Source organism: Sus scrofa, chromosome 8 (genome assembly GCF_054392235.1).
Source record: "Sus scrofa isolate SSC_HxYL_T2T_F1_AM1 chromosome 8, Sscrofa_HxYL_maternal_Yorkshire_Landrace_v2.0, whole genome shotgun sequence".
Lineage (NCBI taxonomy): Eukaryota > Metazoa > Chordata > Mammalia > Artiodactyla > Suidae > Sus > Sus scrofa.
The window spans coordinates 65,436,780-65,457,298 of NC_139390.1; positions in this window are offsets into that span (position 1 = coordinate 65,436,780).

Below are 20,519 nucleotides of genomic sequence, written 5' to 3' on the forward strand. Positions count from 1 at the left end.
CAACTTTCTGCAATTGACCCCACATATGTTTCCATATGCCTCATAGGAACAGAAATGAGGGGAAAAAAACATTGCTAGGGCCCATGAATAATACGGACCTGCATTTATGTGCTTAAACTTATTTTTAAAGAATGTACCTACAAAGTACTACATGAATTGATAGACTGGCAACTGTCTTGTTAATATCATCAAAATCAAAGCCAAAATTCAGGATAAAATAGCAGCTCAGAAGCTTGTGTGTGACGATTGCCAAGATGCTTCTTGACCTTGTGATACCCTGATACCAAAGCCAGATAAGGACAGAAAGAAATCTACACAACATTATCCCTGATAAATATAGATACAAGAAATCTCAACAATGTACTAGCAAACCAAATTCAATAGCACATTAAAAGAATTATACACGACAATCAAATGAGATTCACTCCTTGGATGCATTAATGGTTCAACATATGGAAATCAATGAATATAATACAACATATTAATAAAAGATAAAAGTCATATGATCATTTAATAGATACAGAAAAAACATTTGACAAAATACAACATCCTTTCATGATAAAAATGTTCAAAAAACTGGGTGTGTAGAAGGAACATGATGCAAATAATAAGAGCCATATATGACAGCCCACAGCTACCATCATATTTGGTAGTGAAAGGCTGAAAGATTTCCCTCTAAGATCAGAAACACGACAGGGTTAGGCCCTCTAAAAAAATATAGTCAGCTCTGTCACAAAGAAAATCGTGACAACACTACCAATCAACATAGTAATGAAAGGCCTAGCCTGTGCAATTAGGCAAGATAAAGAAATAAAAGGCAAGCAAATAAGAAAGAAACAAGCAAAACTGTCTCTATTTGCAGATAATTTGATTTTATGTATAAAGAATTTTAAAAGCTTCACCAAAAACAAAAAAGTTAAAACTAATAAATTACTTCAGTAAAGTTATGGGAAAGAAAACCAATATACTGAAATAATTTGCATTTCACTACACTAGCAAATGAAGAATCTGAAAAATAAATAGAGAAGCAATCCACTCACAATAGCATCAAAAAGAAAGATAAAACACATTAGGACTACATTTACCCAAAGAGGTGAATATCTGTATATGGGAATAATAAGACATTGATGAATGAAAATGAAGAATGAAAATTTCCTCAAAAAATGGAAAGATATCCTTTGTTCATGGATCAGAATTATTAATGTTGTTAAAATGCCCATACTATTCAAAGACACTTATAGAGTCAGTAAATCCCTATCACAATTTTGGCAGCATTTTCTACAGAAATCAAAAAAAAGTAATCCCCAAATTCATATGGAATCACAAAGGCTAATTCATTAAGTAATTCTGAGAAAAAAAAAAAGTTGGAGGCATCACACTTCCTAATTTCACACTATATGACAAAGGAATAGTAATCAAAAGAGTAGGGTACTGGCATAAAAACAGACACAAAGATGAATGGAACAGTACCCAGATATAAATACTTATGTATAGTCAACCAAGAACAAGGGAACCAAGAATACACAATGGAAAAAGAATAGTTTCTTCAATAAATGATGTTGGGAAAACAGGTTAATAACACAAAGAATAAAATTGGATGTATCTAACACCACTCACAAAAATGAACTCAAAATGGATGAAAAACTTAAACATAAGACCTGAAACTACAAAACTAGAAGAAAACATAAGGGGAAATTTCCTTGATTTTACTCTTGGCAACTATTTTTTTTTTTTGGATATGACACCATATCCAAACAACAAACAACAAAGTCAGAAATAAGTAGGACAACATCAAACTAAAACTCTTCTGCACAGCATATGAAAAGGCAACCTATAGAATGGGAATTTTTTCAAAACATAGAAGGAACTCAAACAACTCAATAACAGCAACAACAAAAAGTTCAATTAAAGTTGGGCAGAGGATCTGAATAGACACTTTTCCAAAGAAGACACATAAACGGCCAATAGGTACTTGAAAATGTGCTCAACATCACTAATTACCAGGTATATAGAAATTAAAATCACAATTAGAGATAACTTTATACCTGTTAGAATAGCAATTACAAAGAAGACAAATAAATATTGCAAGGATGTGGAGAGAAGGAAACGTTTGTGTACTATTGGTGATAAACTAACACATCTATGCTGCAAAATACTATGGGAATTCCTCAAAAAATTAAAAGTAGAACCACCATACAATCTAGCAATCCCACTTCTGTGTAAATATCTAAAGGAAATGTAATCACTATCATGAAAAGATAATTTTAATCCATATTCATTATAGCATTATTCACCACATCCAAGATATGGAAACAACGCAGTATCTGCTTATGGATAAATAAATAAAGAAGACATGGTTTAAATACATATGATGGAATATTGTTCAACCTAAGAAACTAGGAAATTCTTCCATTTATAGCTTGGATGGACCTTGTGGGCATTATGCCAAATGAAATAAGTTAGAGAAAGAGAAATAGTGCATAAGCTCACTTATACATGGAATCTAAGAAAGCTGAGCTCATAGGAACAGAAAAGAATGGTAACTGGCAGAAGCTGATGTTTGGGGAAAATGGGGTGAGGTTAATCAAAGGGTACATTTCCAGTTATAAGATGAATAAGTTCTGGGGATCTAATGTACAGAATGGTGATCGCAATTAACAATACTATATGTTATATGTAAAAGTTCCTCAGAAATTAGATCTTAAATAGCCTTACCACAAACACAATCAAAGTAATTATGTGAGGTGGTAGAGGGAATAAGTAACCTTTCCCAAAATATACATGTATCAAATCACATATTATATACCTTATACAATATTATATGTCAATCATATCTCAGTAATGCTGAGAAGAGTTAAAAAATAAAGACTTCCTTTTGCATTACATTGAGAAAAAAATCATGTTTTTCTGTCAAAGAATAGTTTTAATAAAGACATAAAGTCATGTTTTAGCAACTTGAAGATTAGAATGAAGGGCTGATGATTTTTCTTATAATAATGTCATAATTTTAAAGGATGGTAATACATATTTTATCACATGTTTTATCTTGAATCAAACAGTTTTTAAATGTATTTTTATATACTCTGATCATTAAGCTCATATTGATAATATGATAACTATACTTGGGAGGAAATTGTGATTAATCTTACACTCCTTTTTTCAGAATGGGTCTTAACTGCAATAATTTGTTTTGTAAAAAATTAATGTGAGAGATATATGGGAAGATGATGGAACCTCTTGGTTAGAAACATTACATTATGATTAAGTTATGTGCTATATGTCATAGGATCCTAATTCCATACCAATCTAAATTTAAAATAAACATTCTATGTAATGCAAAATACATATACATATATGAGAATTTTACTATACTATAATTTTATGTATATAAATTCTCTCTCCTCTGTAATAAATGTGTAAGTCATTTTATTGACAGAAGGAATTTCTTTTACTGTAATACATGCATGTATGTGTATGTGTGCATGTATGTATACACATATATATGGAAATAAAAAGCATTACATTATTCATGTTTTCAGCAGATATCTGCAGTTAATATCTAGTATTGTAATTAACTAAGGCGTTCATAAAGAAAGTGAAGTAAAAGTTAACTACATAGGAGCAGAATCATTTCAACTAATTATGAAGAACAAAAAACCAATTTTGCCAATATAATATAACTAATCAGCATAGGTGACACAACACAAAAAGGTAAACCTTTTTGCCCTTCCCTTTGTGTATTATGTGAAGCTCGAAAGGACATTTATTAAGCTTTCGAAACGAGACATACTGAAAATAGGACAAAAATCACAAAATAGAAACCGCTGAACAAAGAAACTTTTTTTCATTTCATGTCCCTCTTTTATTTCCACATTTGTTTCCGTTTATTTTAAAGCATCTCTCCTTGTTGTTTTCTGTCCTTTTACTTGGCTAACTGAATCATCAAGAAGGATTAACGTGACTTTGAACCACCACGAACTTCTTTTTCCTTTTTCTCAGCACCCTTCCTATCTACCCAGGGCAAAGATCCTTTGAAGTCTCTGAAAGCCCACATCAGAGGTGATTAGTAGGGTTCAGAGCAAACAGGAATAGCTTCCTGACAAAGGCTCAGGAAATATCTCCAGCCTGGAGTGTCACCACTCTTTTCTAGAAAGCCAAGTCACTTACCTATTCAATTGAGTTCACTTTTAGTCCCTGTACCTTAGATCCAAGTAAGGCTGTTTGTTTGACTGCTTGGGACAAATCTCTCTTTGGGTCACATACTGAACCATGAACTTTTCCTCTCAGGACTTCTACCATAATGTGAAACTATCTTTGTGTGTCACCCTTGATAGAATACTGCAAAGGACCTGAAAAATTATGACAGAGTGAAAGGAAAAAGGTAGCTGCTGACAAGCACAAAAATGATGAGACGAATACATTTTGAGATGGCTGCTGAACCCTGACAGCTGACTGAAAGCTAATCAGGCAAAGCACCACTGACAATGCCAAAGAGAATTCTGGCAGAGGAGTGGAGTACCCTCTTGTAATTATCGGAAATTGAGTAGTATGTCCTGATAGAAAGAAGACCGGCTGTGTTCTGAATTGGCCACTGCGGCTAACCCCTTGCATAGCTTTGGGCAAGACAATCTACCTCTTTGAGCCTATTTCTTAATGAAAAGAGTCCAGAGAAGAAAATTTCTGTTTCCTTCCAGAATCCCATGGTAAAAAATGTCGCAGAAGGTACTCCTCCAAATGTTTTCATCATCGTCACTGGTGCTGGAGACTAGTTGGGTTTTAAGGAACAAGAAGCAAAAGTAATCCACAAACAACCATTAAAAAGAAAGGGGAAACAGAATATAGACAAAAATAAATCAAATGCTTTTTTTTTTTTTTTTTTTTTTTTCAGAAATGTCACTAACAGGAAACTGAGAACTGAGAAGTTGAGTAGCTGCAGCTAGCACATCATGTGCAAGAAGACACTGATCTGGGATGGAAGTGTCTTCTTGCCCTTCACATATCATCCTGTCATCTGTAGGTGCTTCTTTTGAACTCACTGAAGAGATTAAAAGAAAAAAAAAAAACTTGCTGCCAAACTTCTCATAATGTTTAGATACTATTCTTTTTTTAGGCAAAACACAGACATGATTTTTGATATTTTTTTCTTATCAGCCTTCTTAATTGTTTATATTTCTAATTAATTAGGATGAAAAACTTGAGATTAATGGATTCTTCAATATCAAGTGCACCTTTAGGTGGCCTAGAAGGCAAAAATAATATATTAAGAGCATACAGCTGGAAATGCTGGAAAACCCATTAAACATTTTTTGCTGGTATATTAATAAACAGAAACCTCAGCAGACACATCATTTTCATAGCTATAAGCCAGAATGAAGCAGTGGAAAAAAGACCTGCTTCCAACAGAAGCTAAGTGGTAAGAGCAAATTAAGTTTATTTTGATTATGAATAAACTAATTTATTCAGTGCCAGACAAATTCCAGGGATATTTTATTTCCTAAACAGCATTAATCTAAGCAAAATTCATAAGTATGAGCCAAGTCCCTAGTAAGTAAAAATAAAGAAAAAAATCACTTAATTTGAGAGGATAAAAAGTAGACAAAGACGAAAAATCCATCAGTTCTGAAATATGGTAAATCTTTACATAACCAAATTAACATAGCGATTTTAAGAACTACTAGTGTTTTGATAATGAGCATGACATGAAGAATAGTTCGCAGAAAATGAGAAATTACTTTCCATGGCAAAATTTTTCTCCAGTAAAAGAATTGGTTTCTGAGTCATTGCCTTTCTAAACAGTAATTAATGAGATTTACTGACAGTGGAGATAGGAAAAAATGGTATTGCTTGGCTAACTATAGGAAAAATTAGTTCCTATCTCTGCTTATGGGTTAAATTGTTAGTTACTTAAAGGAAAAATGATGGAAAGGAAAGAAAGTATACATCATTCTCAGCCTGATAGCATCATTATGCAGCCCTATCTAGAAAGTAGGACCAGGATATGAGCACATTTCATTTTAATATTATTAACTGAATGAGTTATACAATGAAAGGAAGATTAACTCATATCAGAGAAGATTGCTAATCCCAAGTTACTGTAAATTGCAAAGCAAGTCAGAATTACCTTCAAAATTTACTCCTAACAGTTTTTTCATATACTTGTTCTGCTCTTATATATTTAGAGATATGTTTGGAGATCCTGAAAAATCTGTTGTTTCTAATTTCAGTGACTCATCTGTTTCACTGAATTACCAAAATACACTATATCAATAAAGCTCTATGATAAAAATTTATATGTTTGTTTCTTTTTTTCAGGTTTTATTGAAGTATAGTTAACAAGGCTGTAATAATTTCTGCTGCACAATAAAGTGACCCAGTCATACATACACACACATCCATCCCCTTTCAGATCATTTTCCCACATACATTATTATAGAATACTGGGTACAGTTCTCTGCGCTACACAGCAGGTCCCCGTTGGCCAATCATTCCATGTACCAACATGTGGATATGCCTAACATAAAGTTTGAGTTCCAAGGAGAGAGATATTTCAACATGCATTATGTCTTATCTTTAAAAATACATATGCTTAAAAATATGAATGGAAGATATAAAGTACACTTAAAGTGTATTGATTTATTAAATCCCTGCCTTCTGTTACTCAAAGATAAGTGAAAAGACCCTGAATGAATAACAAATGGCTAATTTTAGCACTCATTGAGTGCTTTGCTCACAAGTCAATCGACAGACTTCTGATAAGCGCTTTTTATGTTTTGGTCAGAAAAAATGGTAGAAAGCTATAAATAGGCAATTATTTTCTTTAGGTCACGGTATGATTGCCTATTTCTTTTCCATGCACAAGGTATGTAGTGCCAGTATCCTAGGTATCTTTTTAAATGGTTCCTCATATTTTATCCCTATTGTATCAGTGAGGAAACTAATAACACAAGTTTAACGAAAATAAAGATACTAACTATCGTATTCATTATAAATTGGTATGCTCTACCAGAATTATAACATCTTACAGTACTTTATTTTGAGGATTTAAATAATCTTCTATTTCAATAGAAATTCAATTACACAGTTAAGGAATTTGGATAGAATCTGGAAATTTACCATAATAGTTTAAACAAGAGATGCTAAGGTCAAAATTAAAAATAAATTTTTCATTAAAAATCCATTACAGAGTTCCTGTTGTGGCTCAGAGGTTTAAGAATCCTACATAGCATCACTGAGGATGAAGGTTTGATCCCTAGCTTCACTCAGTGGGTTAAAGATCTGGCACTGCCATAAGCTGCAGCATAGGTCACAGATGCAGCTCAGATCCCATGTTGCTGCAGCTGCGGTGTAGGCTGGCAGCTGTAGCTCTGATTCAACGATTCAACTCCTAGCCTGGGAACTTCCATATGCTGTGGGTGCAGCCATAAAAAGACAGAAAAATATAAATAAATAAGCCATTATGGCTAAGCTCTTTTTTTTTTTTTTTTTTTAACTTATGAAGTGAGAAGAAATCACAGGCAGACAGAAGGAAGAAAGAGAGGAAAGGAGCGAGAAAGGAGGGAAGGAGGCAGCAGGAAAGGCCACAAAGGAGGGGGGGGAGAAAATGGGGAAGAGGAAGAATAGGAAAGGAAGGAAGGCGGAAAGGAAGATGACTCTGTGGCCTTCCTTCAGTAGGTTTTGTTTTAAACACCAAACCTATATTTAAGCTGATAACCTTGTGTTTCAGTGACATTGACCTCTTGGACATATTTTATAAATAAGAAAAAAAATTATAAGAAGCAAAGATATTAGGAAGGCCAGCATTAAACATTACCTTTGTTTTGGAAAAAAAAAATATAGAAAAACATGTGATAACTGTAAGAGAGCTCTCAATAAGCACGGTACATGGATATTAGAAAATATTTCCAAATGAGAGTCACCCTGATGCCCAACAGAGAGCTTCTTTATTACGGAAGAAGCTAAAGATCAAAGAAGATTGCCATTGAACCTTAAACAAATATAAGTTCAAAGCCATCATGTAGGTGTCGTCTAGCATGGAGGGATGTCTTTCCTAATTCCTACAATGGCATTCCTGGAGTAGCAGCTGCTCTGTGTATGCGACAAGTCCTCAAACGAGTATGGACTCATCAGTGGACTAAGGCTGGGGAGAGAGTCAGCTACAGAATAGCCGTTTCATGACTTCACCTGGGGTAACCCACAACAAACACGCTACCAGGTTGTCAATCTAACATTCTTTCCCTTTTGCTGTGTAAAATCTTCTGAGACCCTGAAGAACTGAACTTGCTCCCATGGCAAAGTAAAAGTGGTTTCCTTAGTCATATAGAGTAGAGTGATTGGATGGGATTTGCCTTCCTCCAAAACAAAGCCATACTTTGCCACGTTGTGTGGAGGGTGTTTCTTCCTAGGCTTTGCCAAAGCCGTGGTCCTAGCATGAATATGGACTGCTTCTCTAGGAGAGGATAATCCTCTTCACAGCTTTCAGGCTGCACCATTTGGCACAGGAAAAAAAAAATTGAGATCCTGTTAGTATCTGACTCATCTTTCATTTTATTCATGTATCTAGGTGTAACGTAAAAGCTTGATCATGAAGTATTTCATATTTTATCATGGATGAGAGAAAAACAAATATCTTTGTGTGACTGGTAGCCAAATAGCCTGGTATAAAATCTTCTATATTGGTTAAATTTTGATAAGGGAAAGAGAAGTAGTTTTAGTGATATAGAAAATATACTACAGGAATTAGACCTTATGCATTTGTGGGAGTTGGTTTAGCAGTCTAGTGCCATGGTCTCTGCATTTATTTTTAGGCCTGAATTCAGGTCAGGAGGTTGGAAAGGAGAGATGAATACATTGTGGCTTGTTGGGTGAAGGGCTAACTGGAAACAGTATCTGTCTCTTAGCACCTCCAATGCCTATGATAAGGGCCACCTGCAGGACAGCATGCAGGTCTTCACTGTGGAACCACACATGCAGTGGCCCAGGATTCAAAGTTGAAGAAGATCCAGTGGGAGCAGAACAGACTGCAGATCTGGTTGCCGTCCCCAAACTAATGGAGCCCCCATATGAGTTAGGATGTGCAGAAGCAGCAATAGCACCTGGCCCTACACCAAACTTCAAAGCATAAAAAAAAAAAAAAAAAAAAAAAAGAAATAGGGCAGCTTCTCTTCCCACACAACAAATTTCTCTTCTGGCTAATCTAACTTGACACTATGCTCTGAAGAAAATCTCTGAAATGTGGTTCCAGCTTAACTCAACTGACATAGCAAAAAGAAACCAACGTAGGTTTTACTACAGAAAGTAAACTGAGAAAACTGACATAAATTGTTGAATATAAATTTACTAGAAGGAAATACAAGAGCCTCAGGCTGTGGAGAAGTCTTCTTAGGCTGAACCATCTGCCCAAACCAGAAGAGGTCATCTGATGCCCACATTGGAAATTGGTCAGAAGAAGCAAAAAAAAAAAAATTTATCAAAAATTGTGTATGATAAAACAATCACTTTACCTTTTCATAAATGGAAGATATGGATAAAGAGACTTAGCTATGTAAAATTTTGAATAATGCATCCTTTTTTATAGCTGAAGACATATTAGCACCATCAGCCAGAGCAATTCAGAGCCTTTGACTAAAAGTAACAGTACGCACAGATGAGTTGAAATCCTGAGAGCCCAACCAGCTTTCAAATCATATTCATGGAATAAAGCTCCCCTTCTTACTGATCCAAACTCTGTATTTTCTTCACATTTAAGAGCCTATATTTCTTTTCTACTTTTGACCTAGCAAAAATAGCTAAAAGTCTCATATGATGATAAGACAAATCAATTGATTTGAATTTCAAGGACATACTTTTTTTTTTTTAATTTGGAGAGAAAGTTAGAAATTTGTCAATATTATCCCATGAGGTTATTAAGGGTATGTGTTTATTAATTTTCTATTTTCTTGCTTTTGTTTGAAAGGATCAACTACTTGCCATATAATGAAATCTCAGTTTAACCAAATAAACAGTAGACATAATTTACCATAAGAATATGGATTTAAAGGAAAATGTCTATTAAGGGCCATATCAGGTGCTTGTTTGATTAATGTGCAATAAACTGGCTATTATTGCAATCAAGGTAGACATTGATAAATAACTTTATGATATATACATTCTTCATTTATTTCTAAATGTTATACTTTATTCAAGACAGATACTTAGGAATTTAGCACTAAGGTCCTACAAGAGAGTCAGCAGAATGTCATCCATCTACTTCATGATTGCAAGAGTGCCTTAACGCAAGACGGGAAGCTATTGAGGAAAAAAAGGATGAACAGTGAATACCAAGATATGAAAATAAATTAAATGAGGAACTAAAAAATGGAAAAGAAAAATAAGAAAAAGAGGGAAAAAAAGCAACCATTTGGTTTCTAGTCATCAAGAAATAGTGACAAATTGTTTCCTCTGTTTCTTTTTGTCTCTTTCTCTCTCATACACATACATATGTTCACACACACAAACAAAACTATTTTAAGAAAACTACTGAGCACTGTAATAATATCTACAAATACAATGAAGCATAAGACACAGAGAACATTCAGTATAGTTGATGAAGCTTCAATAGCTATTAACTTTGAATGGTGTCAGAAGGGAAAGCCTACTATTCATAGTATGCTCTGACTTGTAGAAAAAAAGAAAAGGAAGGAAAATGAAAGGAAAAAGAAAAGGAAAAAAAGGAAAGAGAAAAGAAAGGAAAAAGAGGGGAGGGGAGAGGAGAGGAAAGGAAAAGGAAGGTATGTTTGAGCTGAGCATTGTTTACAGAATGAGTGGAGGAGAAAATATACAGAGTAGATGCAACTGATATTTATATTTATTGGGTTAAAAACTTAAGGTTTGGCAATATCCTAGTCTATTGGCAGGAACCTATCATACAGATCTTCACAAATTTTCTTGATCACATTAATAGCCAGATACACAAACCTTCAAAGCCAGAATCATTCAAAGTCTCCAGTAAAGAAATTTAGAAACATGCATTTTAACAAATGTATAATTATTTGTATTTGAGAAACAGACAAACTCGGCTTTGGAGCAGATGTATATAATGTATATTCTGAGCGCCCCTTTTAACTATTTATTTGACTTCATACATTTTTTTTAATTAACCTTAGTAGAATTTTAATGTGTCCACCATGTCTAGAAAGGACTTTTTGCTTGCTACAACAGTTGAGTGTCTTATTTTATAAAGTAAAAAGTTCAAAAGAAATGTTCTGATGTCTTTTCCAGCTAAACATTTATACTATACAACAGTTCCTTTTTTTTTTTTTTGCTTGTTTGTCATATTTTTTAAGAGATTTATTGGAGCATAGCTTAATTGGAAAATTCTGAGATGAAAGGGACACATTAGCAGAAGTTTAAGCACATTGAGATTATCTCAATAAGTTTCTGACGGTCACAATTTCAGACACTCTATTAACCCAATCAGATGAAGCTATGATTATGAGTCAGTTACTCAGAGGATTTTTTTTTTTTTTGTACAGAGTGGTATAACAGTAATTGATAATTAAAATATATGTATTTCATTTTGCCAGACCAGCTGTGGGGCAATCTGGCTTAACTACTTATAGCACACAACTAAGCCAATTATGGTAAAGTCATACTAATCTCCTTATAAAAATATATAGTTAAAATTTGAATCTTAAAATATTTATATTGCCTACAATATATAATTTTATTAATCTTAATATATTTTCTGAAAGTGTACTGAAACATATTCTAAATACAAAAAATTGTTGAAATATATTCATATTAAAAATAATCACTAATTTGGTTAAGGAACAACTTGTATACCAACATATTGGTAGAGATTTAAAATGACACAGAAATGATGAAAAAGAAGATATTACACTCTAATTTTATTATCATAGAAGATCTGATTAATGATCAACAAAACAATCAAATTTGTGATATTATTGAATTGGGAACCTCTGAAATAATACTTTGGAGGACTGTTAGGCTGAATACTTATGAACTATTAAATACTATGCAGCAAAGAGGAAATAATGCTATATAATATAGCATGATAATACCAAGATTTATTGCTCAAGAAAGTAGATATTTCAGTTTTGGTCAATAAATAGTCCTATATAATACATACAAACACACACACACACACACACACACACACACACACACATATATATATATATCAAATATATATGTTTTTACAAAATGAACAGTGAATTCCATAGGCTAACCTCTCAAATTTTCATGTAATTAAAATAAAGATTATGCATATTTTAAAATTCTAGTAGATATTTTCCAAATCTGGCATGGTAAATAAGAACTGCTGAGCAACATATAATAAGAAGGCTGACATTCTCATTAGCAATAGAAGACATCCTCTCTGTCAATCTGATATGTTATTTAAATTTGTATTTTCTTTACTAATACTAAAGATGAGCACATTTTCTTAACTGTCATAGTAAGTTTTCTTTTTTTTTTTCAGATTTTTCTCCACACCGTAAATCTCTTATTTCTTTTACAAATCAGAATTACTAGTAATCTTACTTCATAAAGACTGCATATATATACATATGTACAATTTTTTTTCAGGGCCACACCTGAAGCATATGGAAGTTCCCAGACTAGGAGTTGAATTGGAGCTGAAGCTGTCAGCCTACACCACAGCCACAACAACACAGATGAGCCAAGCCACATCTGTGATCTCACCACAGCTCACTGCAATGCCAGATCCTTAACCACCTGAGTGGGGCCAGGGATAGAATCCATTTCCTCATGGATGCTAGTCGGGTTCATTACCACTGAGTCACAAGAGGAACGCAAAGAGTGCAAATATTTTTAACAGTCTGTCATTTGCATTTTGATTCTGTATATTTTGCCAGACTTGAAAATGTTTTATGTTGATAAATATGCATATATTTATTTATTACCTTTTTGACTTGGGGGGAACCTACATTTCATGTTTTCTCAATATTTTCCTAACATTTTCTCTAATTTTCATTGTGCCATTTAATTTTTCTTGCATCTAAATCTCTGATATGTTGAGAATTATCTATTTATAGCAGTGAAATGAAAAATTTTTAAATGTATTTTTGCTTTCAGATGGATAATCAATTAAGATGAGATCATTTCTAAACAAACCTCCTTTCCCCACTGAATTGAAATACAAACATTTCTATATTAAACTTTATGGACTATGTATTCTGTTACCCTGATCTAATTCACTACCCCTATGATAATATCATGTTATAATTGCAGAGGTTTATAGAAAAATTCAGTATCTTGTAAACTCTGTCCTCCATAATTCTTTTTCTTCCTCACATTTTCTTCTTTAATGGAACTGTAGACTTCCTTATAAATATTAGAGTCTTAGAGAACTATCCTTAGGGATTGTCAATGGAATTTCATTGTTTATATATTATTTTTTGAGGATTAAAATCTTTCTCAAAATTAAATCTTTTCATTAAGAACATAGTATAGCTCCCCATTCCTTCTCATAATTTCAATGTCTTTAAAAATTGGCATTTTCCTCATATAAATCCTATAGATTATACATTCCTTATTATGCTTATTTCTCAGGTTCTTATATCTTTGACCATATTTTTAATCTTTTTATCCAACTATCTTAAAAATTCTCACTCATGCGACTGTTTAACTAGATACTCAATTTTATAATTATATCATTTTCAAAAAAATATACACTCTTGGCACATCTTTTTAATATATGTATACATTTTCCCTGATCATAATAAATAGTAATAAGTTAGAAACAATAAGTTCCTGAATTAAAAAGACTTCATCATGTTGTCTGGAGTTGTCTACTGTGCTTTGAAAATTACCTCTATCCTGTTTAACTAGTTTTCGTCTATTCCTATTTTATTCAGAATTTTACTATGAATGACTGTTTTGTACCTCTTGGCTTTTTAGAATCTATTGTTAAGTATCTGTGTTCCTTCTTCATTTTTTTTCCTTGGAATTAATTTTCTGGGTTAAAAACTGACTGATCATATTACATTGTTTTCATGAATTGCTGGATTCAATATATTACTTTGCATGTTGTATTTTTATTTACAAGTGACTATAAATTTGGATTGTCTTACTTGTTAGAATATTGTTTATGCTAAGTTCAAACTCTTTCTATGACCTAAAAAATAAGGAAATTGCCTTTTCTTTAATTGGAAAATAAAAATCAGATATTAAAGCATTTGTGTTTCATATCTTTCTTTTAAAAGTAGAGATTAATTGCCTTTCTGATGTTCATTAGCATTTGCCTGTTTGTTTTTTTAGCTTGTGTTAATTTGTTCCTCTATATTTTGCTGGAAAATAGTAAATTTTCTTAAGATTTTCTCAATCATTTTGAGTGCTTTGCATGTAATATTCTCTTACACTTTAAACTTTTTCATTGCTAGATGTGTTTATCTTTTTCTATTTATGAGTTAAGATACTTTAGGCTACAAATAAAAAAAAGAAATGTTGATAATCAAACAACCTCTATAAACAACGAGATGGCATTTAATTAATATTTTATCATTGCTTACTATTAACTATGTACCTAGTTGTGCAAAAAATTTATGGATATATACGTGGTAAATTTTTTTTAATGGAGGAAAGAAAGGAAAAAGTAGAAAAATTTAAAAGGTGTCAAAGTTTTGTAGTTGTACATAGCCTGTGAGGTCCTCAGTTTTTATTTAATTTAATTTAATTTTATTTTATTTTATTTTAAGTATAGTTGATTTACAATGTTCTGCTGTACAGAAAAATGACCCAATCGCACACTTTCCCCTGTGCTATGTGGCACTATCTGGACCTTTTGAGCCAAGCAGCTTCCTCACTGGTTGGCTCTCTTGATTGACAAAAAACAAGACTCTCTCTAAAGGTATTTTTGGTTTTACCAAACCATGGATTTTATAACTTAACTACCATATAATGCATTAAACCTTACTGTATTGCTTTTTTTAAAAAATGAGACAAAAAGCAAAGAAAAGTGAAGAAAAAAAAAGAAAGAAAGGAGTGTGGGAAAAGAAGGGAAGAGGAAGGGAGGGAGGACAGAAGAGGATGGGGAGGGAAGGGAGGACAGGAGAGGAGGGGGAGGGGAGGGAGAAAGGACAGGGGAGGAGGGGGAGGGGAGTGAGGACAGGAGAGGAGGGGGAGGGGAAGAAGGGAAGGAGAGCAGGAAAGGGAAGTGAAACTAAGCCAAGGGAGGAGAGAGAATTCTGGAAATAGGACAGTCCTAGGTCTCCAAAATCAACAGCTCAACATTAGTGAGACCCAATTTCCTTCAGTATTTTCCCTCATCCATCTTTAAGATGATGCTTTTCCTCTTAGACCAGTGGTTTCATCATAATCACCTGGAGGGCTTGTTATAGTACAGGGTTTCTACTTTGGCAGTTTTGGTCTGGAATGGGTGGAGATTCTGCATTTCTGACTTGTTCCCAGGTGAAAATGATGCTGCTGGAAGTATCATAATTTAAGAAATAACCTTAGGGAGTTCCTCATATGGCACAGTGGAAACGAATCCAACTAGGATCCATGAGGATGCAGGTTCCATCTCTGGCCTCGCTCAGTGGATGGGGGATCTGGCTGTGTTGCAGTTAGCTGTGATGTAGGTTGCAGATGCAGCTCAGTTCCAATCCTACATTGCTGTGGCTGTGGTGAAGTATACTGTCAACTCTTCGTATCCTCGGATTCTATCAATGTCACGTGGAATCCACAGATGTGGAATTTGGGAAGAGGAAGGCATGTTTCTTTACTCTGTTTTATGTAAGGAACTTGATTGAGCATCTGCTGATTTTGGTATCCCCAAGGGAGGGGGCGTGTCCTGGAACCAGTAGCCTCAGGATAATGAGGGGCAATTGTACTAATCTTATGGGCTGATTTTATAATTCTAGAGCTGGGATTCCTATAATTTCTTTTTCTTCTATAATGAATATAGCTCAAAAGTATGAGCCAAACATGAACAATCTATCTCCTACTATTCTGAGAACCAGCAGAAGGAGAAGTTCTGTAACCAAAGATGGAGTAGAATTAAATAGCCTAATGCCTCAGTTGGTTAAAAGACATGCTAATAATTTAGTTAACAGCATAGATTTGCGAGGGAATTACCTTATTCCTTACATTTCAAGAAGGGCATTGAAGACTGAATTCAAGCTGATTAATACAAGATAATCAAGTTCTAAAAGCCAGTTTCTATTAAGCATTGAGGCTTCAGATAATTTAGAGAAGAGTCTGGTGACCCTAGTCTTACATAAAGTTAGAAATTCCATGGGCAGGGCTTTCCACATTGCTCTCAGGCTGAGTATCACTGCAGTTCCATAAAGTATTGCCCAGTGGCAAAGGCACCCTGCTCAAGACACCCAATCTCACAACTCTATATTTTGATAAGGCAGTCAGCCAATCCACATGTAGTTTAGTAACTGACATTTGATTTTGTTCTTCTAACTTATACCTATTACCTGATTACATTTTTGCTCATTCGTCTTTCACCTTAGTTCTTAAATGATTCTGCTTTTCAATTTTACCTGATCCTTGTATTTCTTATCACTAATAGAAAGAGCTGTACGTCTTTAGTCTTTCAAATTACCTTCTCACTCAGATGATTTATTCACCAACAGCTTTTCCATCAGAATGAAACATTTTGAATACTTTTACTTTGATGCTTCATTCTCCTCCAACATGATATCCTAATTTAGAATTATTTTACTTGCCTTATTTTATTTCTGATTATATTGCCAAAGTAAAAAATGCCTTAGTTCTAGGCTATTATACACTTTTTCTTACACATTTGATCTTCTGTTTCAATAATCATTACTTAATTACCTATTTTTACCTATAGTTACAATGTGGCCATCTGAATTTAGGCAAGGATAGTGTAAAACTTTTTGCTAGCCACTGTTTGCCCACTGTATCTCTTTTATCTTTAGATATCTGTACCCATGCAATTTATATTTGCTTAGAGTACACAGGAGTGAATATTTTCTGAGTTCTCACATGGTTAAATATGTAGTCAGCATGTTCCAGTAGATCCTCCCAAGATAACACCCAGCCAAGCAGTAGGCATAGCCCCTTTCTGATGGAATTTACTGGATTCTCCATGCTAAGCCTTCAGGAAATCTTGATGTCCTCATTATTTGCCCAGGATCTGGAAGCACAATTTCTCATCTGCTGTGGGCCCTATTCTTACACTCCATACAAAGAATAAAGTGCCATGTCTATTCTTTCTTATAGAGGTACAGGGAGAAATGCTAAGGTCTGCCTAATTTCATTACCCTATAAAAGAATTTGGGAAGAAAAATGGATGCAGATGGCAACAAATAATAATGTGTTATATGAACAAGCATTGTTATGAGTATTTAAAATGTATTTCTTATTTCTTATAACAACTTTTTATAATAGATCTGTTTTGTATGTGAGCAAATTGAGGCACTGCAGTTTACACAACTGAGCCAATGTCCTGCTGCTTGTATAGTAAAAGAAATAAGATTAAACCAAGGAGGTATAAATTCAAATCAGAACTATCATGCTACATTATTTATATCACTAGCTCCCTCTCAGCTCATTTGTTTTTGTTTGTTTGTTTTTTGGGTTTTTTGTTTTTTTTTTTTTTTGGCCTTTGTCTTTTCAGGGCCACACACCTGGCATATGGAGGTTACCAGGGTAGGGGCTGAATCTGAGATACAGCTGCTGGCCTACACCACAGCCACAGCAACTCCAAAACTGAGCCACATCTGGGACCTACACCACAGCTCATGGCAATACCAGATCCTTAACCCACTGAGTGAGGCCAGGGATCGAACCCTCAATGTCATGGTTCCTAGTCAGATTCGTTTCCACTGGGCCATGATGGGAACTCCTCAGCTCATTTCTATCTGAACACAACAGGCACAAAAAAATAAACCTGCCATTTGTTTGTTGTTTGTGCCTACTTTATTTTAGGAAAAGAAAAGAATTTTGTTCGGACTTGGGAATATAAACAAGATGGCTCAAGGATTTAAGAGCTTATAGTCTAATGAGCTTGATAGAAATAAAACCATTTTTAAGCATTAATCACTATGCTGAGAGAGAAATTTTATAAATTCACATAAACATTTACAAAATATTTACAAAGCAGCTATTTTACCAAGTTAACTATTTATCTGCCTAAATAATGCCAACAAATAGTTAAAATAAAATGAATCGTAGCAGTAGTGACTCATTTATGTATTATAAATTTCTCAACCTAGGTACTATTGGTGTTTGGGGCTAATTAGTGCTCTTGTGGGAGCGGCTGCTGTGCCTTGTACAACATTTAGCACTAACCCTATCCTCTACCCAATATATGCTAGTAGTACCCACTCCACAGTTGTGACAACCAAAAATGTCTCCAGACATTGCCAAATATCCCTTGTGGGGGGGAATTGCTCTTAGTTAAGAAACATTGTGCAAGTCTTCTTCAAGGACAGCATTCTTTACAATAACAGAAAGTTCTATATTGAGAGATTTAATGGTGAAAATGGCAGATTAAATTTTTGAAGAATCAGGGGAGTTCCCATCGTGGCGCACGGAAACAAATCCGACTAGGAACTATGAGGTTGAGGGTTCAATCCCTGGCCTCACTCAGTAGGTTAAGGATTTGGCGTTGCCATGACCTGTGGTGTAGGTCACAGACACAGCTTGGATCCCACATTGCTGTGGCTCTGGTGTAGGCCAGCAGCTACAGCTCCGATTGGACCCCAGCTTGGGAACCTCCATATGCTTCGAGTGAGGCCCTATAAGGACAAAAAAAAAAATTTTTAAAGAAACCAGTTGGTAACCTGTCAGTGTCCATTCTCATCTCAGCAGGTTTAATGACCATCCTTTAGTGGAAATATCATTTTTAAATAATTTTTTAATCATTTATTTATATAAACATTTTTCTAATCCAATCATCTATCAGTGGACATTTGGGTTGATTCCATGACTTGACTGTTATGAATAGTGCTGCAATGAACATGTGGGTGCATGTATCTTTTTTAAGTAGAGTTTTGTCCGGATATATGCCCAAGAGTGGGATTGATTGGTCATATGGTAGTTCTATGTATAGTATTCTAAGATACCTTCATACTGTTCTCCATAGTGGTTGTACCAAATATGGTATATATACACAATGGAATACTACTTGGCCATAAAAAAGAACAAAATAATGCCATTTTAAAATAACTTTAATTCATGACCTCTAAGGGATCTTTCACAAGGTTCTCTGTCTCAAGCTTTATAAGTCGTGTCTTCTGCTTAGTTTCTTGAAATAATATCTGTAATTCATCATGTGGATAATTGCATTCATTTTAGATCTGGTATTTCCCCCAGCATGGACTAAGATGTCTAAGTTCCCATAACTGTTTGGGTTTACAACAGTAGTTTGACACACCATTCAGACATGTTGTCCTATAAAAGCCTTACTCTCTAGTATTTAATAAGCCACTGGATCTGAGAGCAGAGTGTCTACTAAAATAGAGGTGAGAGAAAACAGAGATTAAGGTTTATGCTCCAATCTTTGTTTACTGAAATTCTGACTTTAATACTGATATTTTTCTCTGTTGAATATTAGCTTTCACCCTTTACTCAGTTCATTCAGCCTGTCATATACCCATTTCAGTTTGCTCACTACTGGCAAAGACACACTCCTATCAAAGAAAGGCATTAGTAGACTAGTCACATTTTATCACAAATATGTGGACTTTATTTTACTAGAGCTTTGCCAGCATTAATTCAGACAGAGCTTAGAATAGTACTTGGCACTCAATAAGACATATAAGTGAAGCCAACCCATCATTAAATCTTTGAACTTCTTAACTCTATGTTAATACTCTGGCTTTTATAACAACTTAGCCATTCATCAGTGTTGCATAGTTTAACCCCAGATAGTCTTGTAAGTTACTGGAGTTGCCATGCATATAGAAAAATAACTTTCTAAATCAAAACAGGGGCGTTCTCCTACCTGCCATATTATGACAGTTCCCTCTAGCAGCCAACACTACCATTGAAGGACAATTTTGTTTATTGCTTTATACATGATACTAAAGCTTGCCCCTGAGTATTTACCTATTTACCATTTAAGAAAAAGCAGTCCTGGAGTTCCCGTCGTGGCGCAGTGGTTAACGAATCCGACTAGGAACCATGAGGTTGCGGGTTCGGTCCCTGCCCTTGCTCAGTGGGTTAACGATCCGGCATTGCTGTGAGCTGTGGTGTAGGTTGCAGACGCGGCTCGGATCCCGCGTTGCTGTGGCTCTGGCGTAGGCCGGTGGCTACAGCTCCGATTGGACCCCTAGCCTGGGAACCTCCATATGCCGCGGGAGCGGCCCAAGAAATAGCAACAACAACAACAACAACAAAAAAAGACAAAAAAAAAAAAAAAAAAAAAAAGAAAAAGCAGTCCGACACCATACCAGGGACTATGATATTACTTAAACCCCAAATAAAGTATAAATAATAAAAATAGCATCTATGGAGTTCCTGTCGTGGCTCAGTGGTAATGAACCCAACTTGTATCCATGAGGATGTGGTTTTGATCC